The sequence below is a fragment of the Podarcis vaucheri genome, assembly GCF_965113315.1.
Source record: "Podarcis vaucheri genome assembly, chromosome: 3".
In the NCBI taxonomy this organism is placed as follows: Eukaryota; Metazoa; Chordata; class Lepidosauria; order Squamata; family Lacertidae; genus Podarcis; species Podarcis vaucheri.
In genome coordinates, this window is record NC_138761.1 from 8,076,625 (window position 1) to 8,083,585 (window position 6,961).

At 42.5% G+C, this 6,961-nt stretch overlaps 1 long non-coding RNA gene across 1 annotated transcript; it reads left to right on the forward strand.

Moving 5' to 3' along the window:
• Positions 1-1,906: 1,906 nt before the first annotated feature.
• LOC309529179 lies at positions 1,907-6,732 on the forward strand. Its single transcript, XR_014218114.1, has 3 exons — positions 1,907-2,066; positions 4,131-4,260; positions 6,534-6,732. It is a non-coding gene; the product is annotated as an uncharacterized lncRNA (long non-coding RNA).
• Positions 6,733-6,961: the final 229 nt, after the last annotated feature.

The window sequence follows — 6,961 nt, forward strand, 5'->3', positions numbered from 1 at the left end:
CTTGTCTGGTCTGTTTCTCTGAAATAGATTGTATCCCCCCATTATTACATTCCAATCGTGGGACTTATCCCACCAGGTTTCAGTGATGCCTATTATGTCATATTTAGTTTGCTGTACCAAGAGCTCAAGCTCATCTTGTTTATTTCCCATGCTTTGCGCATTAGTGTACAGACATTGAAGTCCATTAATCATTCCCCCGTGTCTCTTATTTAAGGATTTTTTCCTCCCACCACTAGGTCCGTGTGCTGTTTTCTCCATTTGGTCTATGACATTTGGATGATCATCTTCATTAATTGATAGGCTCCTACCTTCAGGAGCACTGTCTCCCTCCCCCACATTAGTCAGTTTAAAGCCCTCCTGATGAGGTTTCTGAGATTTTTGGCAAAAACATTCCTCCCAACCGTTGTGAGGTGCAGCCCATCACTTGCCAGAAGTCCATCTTCAAGAAACAAATCCCACAAATAGGATACAGGATGTACGTATATGGACTCAGCACCCCTCACAACATCAACCCCCTTTTCAAAGTGTCCTTTCTTCTCACCCCCCCCTCGCCACAACATTGAGCTAAAGACCCAGAAGTATTTGTGAACACTCTGTAACCTGGAGTTCTGCTGAACTCACTTCTCTCTCAATGTCACTGCTACTTATTAACATATTAAATGGTTGCAATACCTGGAAAAAACCCAGCATATTTTATCCCACCTCCCTTTCCCTCCAATCCCAGGTCTTTGGTAGAAACTGCCCACTACCAGTTCAGAACAAGCTATATGTGTTCTAATACATTTTGTGACTCCTTGCGTCAATAGTTAAATAACTCAGGACATGAGTAGATTTATTGAGGTCTACCATTAGGAATGCTGAATGAGAAAGGTAATCCCATTTGGGTCAGGCCCTTCTCCAGATTTTGCAATGCTGACCAATACACAAGAACTGTGCCCCAAAATATGTATTTTACATGAAAGTTGTGTACAAAAATGCATAGTTTATGGATGAACGAATTGAAAAACATTGAAAAGTTTTAATCTGGTATAAAAACATGTGTGTTGCATGTAAAAAGTACATTTGAAATGCATGCAGTTTAAAATAAGGCCTTTCACACACTATTTTAAAAAAATTCAATAAAATAAAATGCTAGAGTGCTGCATTTGGTTTTGTAAGCATTCGGCCTTCATGGGATAGCTTTAGAAATAGATGTGAAGGTAGGCCCTTCTCTAAGTCTCACCACCCTCTCAGGCAGGCTTGGTGGGAACACAGGAAAGGGCCATCTGAGTTGGTGGTCATTACCATATCTTGAGGAAGTAAGTTCCATAGGAACATTTTAAAAAAACAACAACCCTGCAATGGATAAGGCAAAATACCCAGGTATTCCTGCATCCTATTCCTCTAGTTGCCAACAACATCCCTATGAGATGCCATCAAGCAAGACAATAGGGCAGTAGCAGTTTTCAGCTTGCATCCTATAACAACTGCCATAGAGAAGAATATGGTCTCTGCCACTGGAGGTCATGTATAGTCATCATCAATAAGAATTAGAGCTCTACATCAGATCTGGCTGAATCCTGGACCCTGAACAGAACTGAATTGATTCTGATCAACCCAGAATTCAACTAGATTGCGTTCATAGGTTGGAGTGCCCTTCTTGTGAACGTCTGCTGAAAGCAGACAACTGGAGGAGATGGACTTTGGTCTGAATCAGCAAGCCACCTCTGTTCTACTCCAATCCGAAGTCCTTTGTGGAAACAGCCCACCAACAACTAGGGAATGGAAAAAAACACCATGTTGTGTAATTGTGACATTTTGGCCACATGTATCCAAAGGGGGTGTGTATGTAGTTTTGTAATACGCATGAATACCTCTTTAATTTGTAACTCTCAGTGGATTATTAACCCCCCTTTTCCTCTTGGGTCCCACACCAACTTCATAAATAGCCAGCTCCTCAGTTGCCAAATTCTACTTGACCTGACTTTCAGATTCCTGTCTCTAGCAAGGATTCCAGTGAGCTTCAGCCATGAAGACCCTTTTCCTTATCTTTGCCATTGTTCTGATTTCATCCCAAGCTGTACCAGGTAAGAAGACCCATAGGGTCTCTATGAGAAATAGAGCTCAAAGCGAATTTGCTTGGTAGATGTCTGCTATTTATCAGCAGCCTTGGGAAGTGGTGGGTGTTTTGGTTTACAGAAGTGTTTGTGCATGTATGTGTCTTCCCAGTGAGAAGGGAATTTAAGGATGACCTCTGGCTCTGGACCTCTTTCTTCATTGTGAGAGAGCACTACAGGCCGATAGTGTCTTTGCAATGTACACTTGTTTATAAATATACAAGCAGAGCATATTGAGAGCAAGGCAGCTCCTGAAGCAGATAGCACAACCACCAATCCTGAATTGAGTTCCCAAAGAAAATCCTTTTCTGTCACCAACCCACACTCAGCACTGCTAGAAGACAACTTGGTTAGCTAAATCAAGCCAGGTTCCCTACTCTGTGTTCAACTATTCTTCCCAAATTGATTGAAGGAACATAAGTAAAGGTAAAAGGACAGGGGTCCTGACCATTAGGTCTAGTCGTGACCGACTCTGGGGTTGTGGCACTCATCTCGCTTTATTGGCCAAGGGAGCCGGCATACAGCTTCTGTGTCATGTGGCCAGCATGACTAAGCCGCTTCTGGTGAACCAGAGCAGCACACAGAAATGCCATTTATCTTCCCGCCGGAGTGGTACCTATTTATCTACTTGCACTTTGACGTGCTTTCGAACTGCTAGGTTGGCAGGAGCAGGGACCGAGCAATGAGAGCTCACTCCGTCACGGGGATTTGAACCACCGACCTTCTGATTGGCAAGTCCCAGGCTCTGTGGTTTAACCCACAGCACCACCCACGTTGGCAAGCAAAAAAAGGTTTTTTCTCGGGGGCGGGGGGATGGGGTCACAAAATTATAGGGACAGACCAGTTCTAATGATCAAAGCATTGGAACAATAAAAATGTGCCTGCCTCTAATAAAAGAGAGTGCATCTTTGTAAGTTGACACCAGTGACTTTTTAAACTAGTGAATCTATCACACGACTGACTTCTCATAGCAACTGGCATAGAATAAACCAATAACTTTATTATGGCATCTTTTCATGCAGGCATTGAGATGAGATTTGTCTGTTTGACTCCTGTTAGACTGTTTTATTGGCTGGAAATGTTAAATTGGTGTGTTTTAAATGCAGCTTTATGGATGGTTGTTGACTATGTTAGATTTCACTTTTGGTATTTCACAGCCTGAGTCAAGCACTATTTATGCCACATAACCTCTCGACAAATGACAGTCAATCAATCAATAAGGTGATGTTTGTTGTTTCCTAGGCTTGAAAATAGGTCTGAGGTGAGGATAGGAATGGAAGGAATGACTGCTGATGTCATAAAGACATTCATATCTTGCTAAAGCTGGGGAAAGGGGTACCTTTATGTAGTTTGCCCCTTCCAGCTACACAATTGTATAGGAAGTGGTATTTGGGAGACTCTTGGGGGAAAGGCTACAGTTTCACCAAGCACAGACGTCATCTTTCCAGAAGAAACTCTCCAACTTGTGCCAAAAACAAAACAAAACAAAAATCAGGAGGTGGACATGTCCAAAAGCAAGGGTGGAGGAACTCATCCTCCAGAGAACCACAAAGGGAGACTTCCTACCACCCATGTTGGTTTTTGTACCAATAGCTCTGTTCCTTTGATGTAATACAGTACCTTCCTTCAGATTGACTCGGGGAAAAACCTGACTTTTCCTTCTTCTTTTTCTGGAAAAACTCCATTCATTTCAAAGGTGATTTTGCTATAATATGCTCAGCTCTATTGGGAAACATTCAATGCAAGTAATTTTACCCCTTTCCCCTTTTATGGTGGTTTTTTTTTTTTTTTTTGGAGGAGGGGGGCAATAAATGATCACCAGTGTTTGCTTGTTTTTCTCGTGAGACAAACAGGGACATGTTTGCTTCTGCATGGTTCTAACAGATCTTGCTTTTCTCGGTTGACATTTCAGTTTATTATGCAAACCCATTTATTGCAGTGGGGAATTGGGCTCAGTCCATAGGCTGCCTTGTTTTTCCTTTTTCATCATGAGCAGTTCTCACGGATGGAATCTTTTTGGTTTGCGATATACAGGGGATGCCCAGGCGCCTGAGGATACAATTGCATGTGGCCGCGGTGGTGGTGGCTGTCAAGTTGGGGCTTGCAGACCCGGTTTCCAGAATGTGGGGACCTGCAAAGGAGGAACCATGTCCTGCTGCAGATGGTAAGTGAAGCCCCTGTATATGACATTTTTGCTGAGTTAGAGTAGCCAAAAAGAGAAGGCACCAGAAAGGAGGGCATAGATATGAATGAAAAATTATGTGTACAGATGCAAACTTAGAAATAATAGACTAGCATTTAAACAGACACACAATACATCTCGCCATTGTGGGGAAGACTATGGCTAGGGGAGGTGCCTTCTCAGTCTGCTGTTCAAATGCTAAGCTGCTGTAGATGAGCAACTTCAAGGTCCTCACTGCTCTCCATTCTTATGGGCTTGTGGGCTTGGACCAGAAAGCCCTCCAGAGAAAGGACTTATTCAAATAGAGCAGAGGTGGGGAGACTTCAGACCTTGGGGTTGAGTGTGGCAGCCCCAGGCCTCACTATATGGACTTTGGACCAAGTCTTGGACCAAGACTGTATGGACTTTGGACCACGTCTTGGACCAAGACCCCACCCCAGGCCACACGTCTTACCACCCCTCCTCAAGTGCTTCTGCCTGGCTGAAACCTGGCCTTGAACTGTAGTACAGTGGTACCTCAGGTTACAGATGCTTCAGGTTACAGACTCCACTAACCCAGAAATAATAAGAACTTTACTTCAGAATGAGAACAGGAATCGCGCAGTGGTGGTACAGTGGCAGCAGGAGGCCCCATTAGTGGTACCTCAGGTTAAGAACAGTTTCAGGTTAAGAATGGACCTCCGGAATGAATTAAGTTCTTAACCAGAGGTACCACTGTATGTCTGTTTCTTGCCTCAATGGAGAATGGAAAGATGTGTGTACACAGGAACCTCTGGTTTGTGTGTAGCTGGGATGTACACATACATATAGTGCAAAGGTGGGATACACATCCATATCTCCATCCACTTTTGTTTCTGGCTCTGTCCACCAGTGGCATGTTATCCCTAGAATGTTTCCAATGAAGGCATGAGGTCTTTGGGCAGAAAGTTATTGTCTGCCCTTGAAACAGACTCTTCTGACAGCACTTCCAATGGATAATTGTCATCTGTGGTCCTGCACAGTTTTAGCTTAAGCAACATGTAAGAAAGTATTGCTGAGAATGTCCCTAGGGTTTGGGGTGTGGCATAATCACTTAAATAAAGTTGGACAAGGGTCCCCCCCATATTTCCTGTGCCAGGAGTGAAGAGCCACTGGCCCATGGGCCTGATGACTCCTCTGGGGTTTGCCCATGCAACCTTCCCTTCCTCTTCCCTTCTATACATTCCAAAATGTTGAATGGAGGATCCGCAACACTATGTTCCAGGGCCATATTTCCGTGTGAGTGACGTGACCTGCATGGAATACCCTCCCGTCAGATGCCAAGGAAATAAGCAACTACAGTGGTACCTTGGTTCTCAAACTTAATCCATTGTGGAAGTCTGTTCCACAACCAAAGCGTTCCAAAACCAAGACTTTTGAAAACAACCCCTAAAACAGCAATTTAACATTTAATTTTATTATCTAACGAGACCATTGATCCATAAAATGAAAGCAATAAACAATGTACTGCATTTTAAAATAAATAAATCAGTATTGTAGATGATAAAAATCAAAATTATTATTATTATTATTTTTTAACCTGCATTGATGATAGTCACTGTTTGGATGGAGGTTTTTTATCCATTTTCACAGTCACACAATCAATCAATCAATCATCAGTAGCTGAACTGGGTTCCACACAGTCAAAAAACAAACAAACAAATTAACCGAAAAAGTCTCAAAAACAAAATCGCAAAATAAATAGCAAAAACAAAAAGCGCCAAACTTAATCTGCTCCGGAAGTCCGTTTGACTTCCAAAACGTTCAAGAAACCAAGGCACAGCTTCTGATTGGTGCAGGTGCCCCAGAAACAATAGCCGACAGCTGCATCGGATGTTCGGCTTCTGAAAATCTTTCAAAAACCGGAACACTTACTTCTGGGTTTTTGGCATTTGAGAACCAAGGCGTTTGAGAACCAAGGTACCGCTGTATCTGACTTTTAGAAGACATCTGAAGGCAGCCCTGTTTACACTCATTATTAGGGAAGTTTTTAATGTTTGACGTTTTATTGTGTTTTTAATATTCTGTTGGGAGCCGCCCAGAGTGGCTGGGGAAATCCAGTCAGATGGTCGGGGTATATTATTATTATTATTATTATTATTATTATTATTATTATTATGATTAATGCTTCTCATTCCAACCCCATTTACTTCAACAAGGCTTGTATGGCTAAAGTTGCTGGTGATTTGTGCTCCCTTTCTAAGCTTTCTAAACTTGACTTTCTTCTCTTTCCACAGGCCTCGCCCAGGAGCATAAGTTATCCGGCGAGATTTGAGTAGCACAAATGGCTCTGAAGGTTCCCAATCCTGGTACCTGGAGTGTTCACATGGAGTGCAAACCTTGGGAAAACCAGGGAATTTAATCTTAAAAACACACACAGCTGGTATTGCTAGTTAGGTTGCAATGGCTTCCCTGTGCAATAAAGGTGAATAATACCTTTCTGCTCCTTGTTTCTGTTTTTAATCACTTAAAACACACTCATTATTTTGCCTGACGAATCTGGGATTGAGTATGTTCCACTTGGCTGGACACTGTCTGGCCAAAGTTCGATTTACATTTCAAATTTTGCATTCTGCATTATTCCAAGCTGCTTCAAGACCTTCACAGTCAAAAGTGGGAAATGATTTTTAAAATAAATGAATATTTTTTTTAAAAAAGAGAGGGC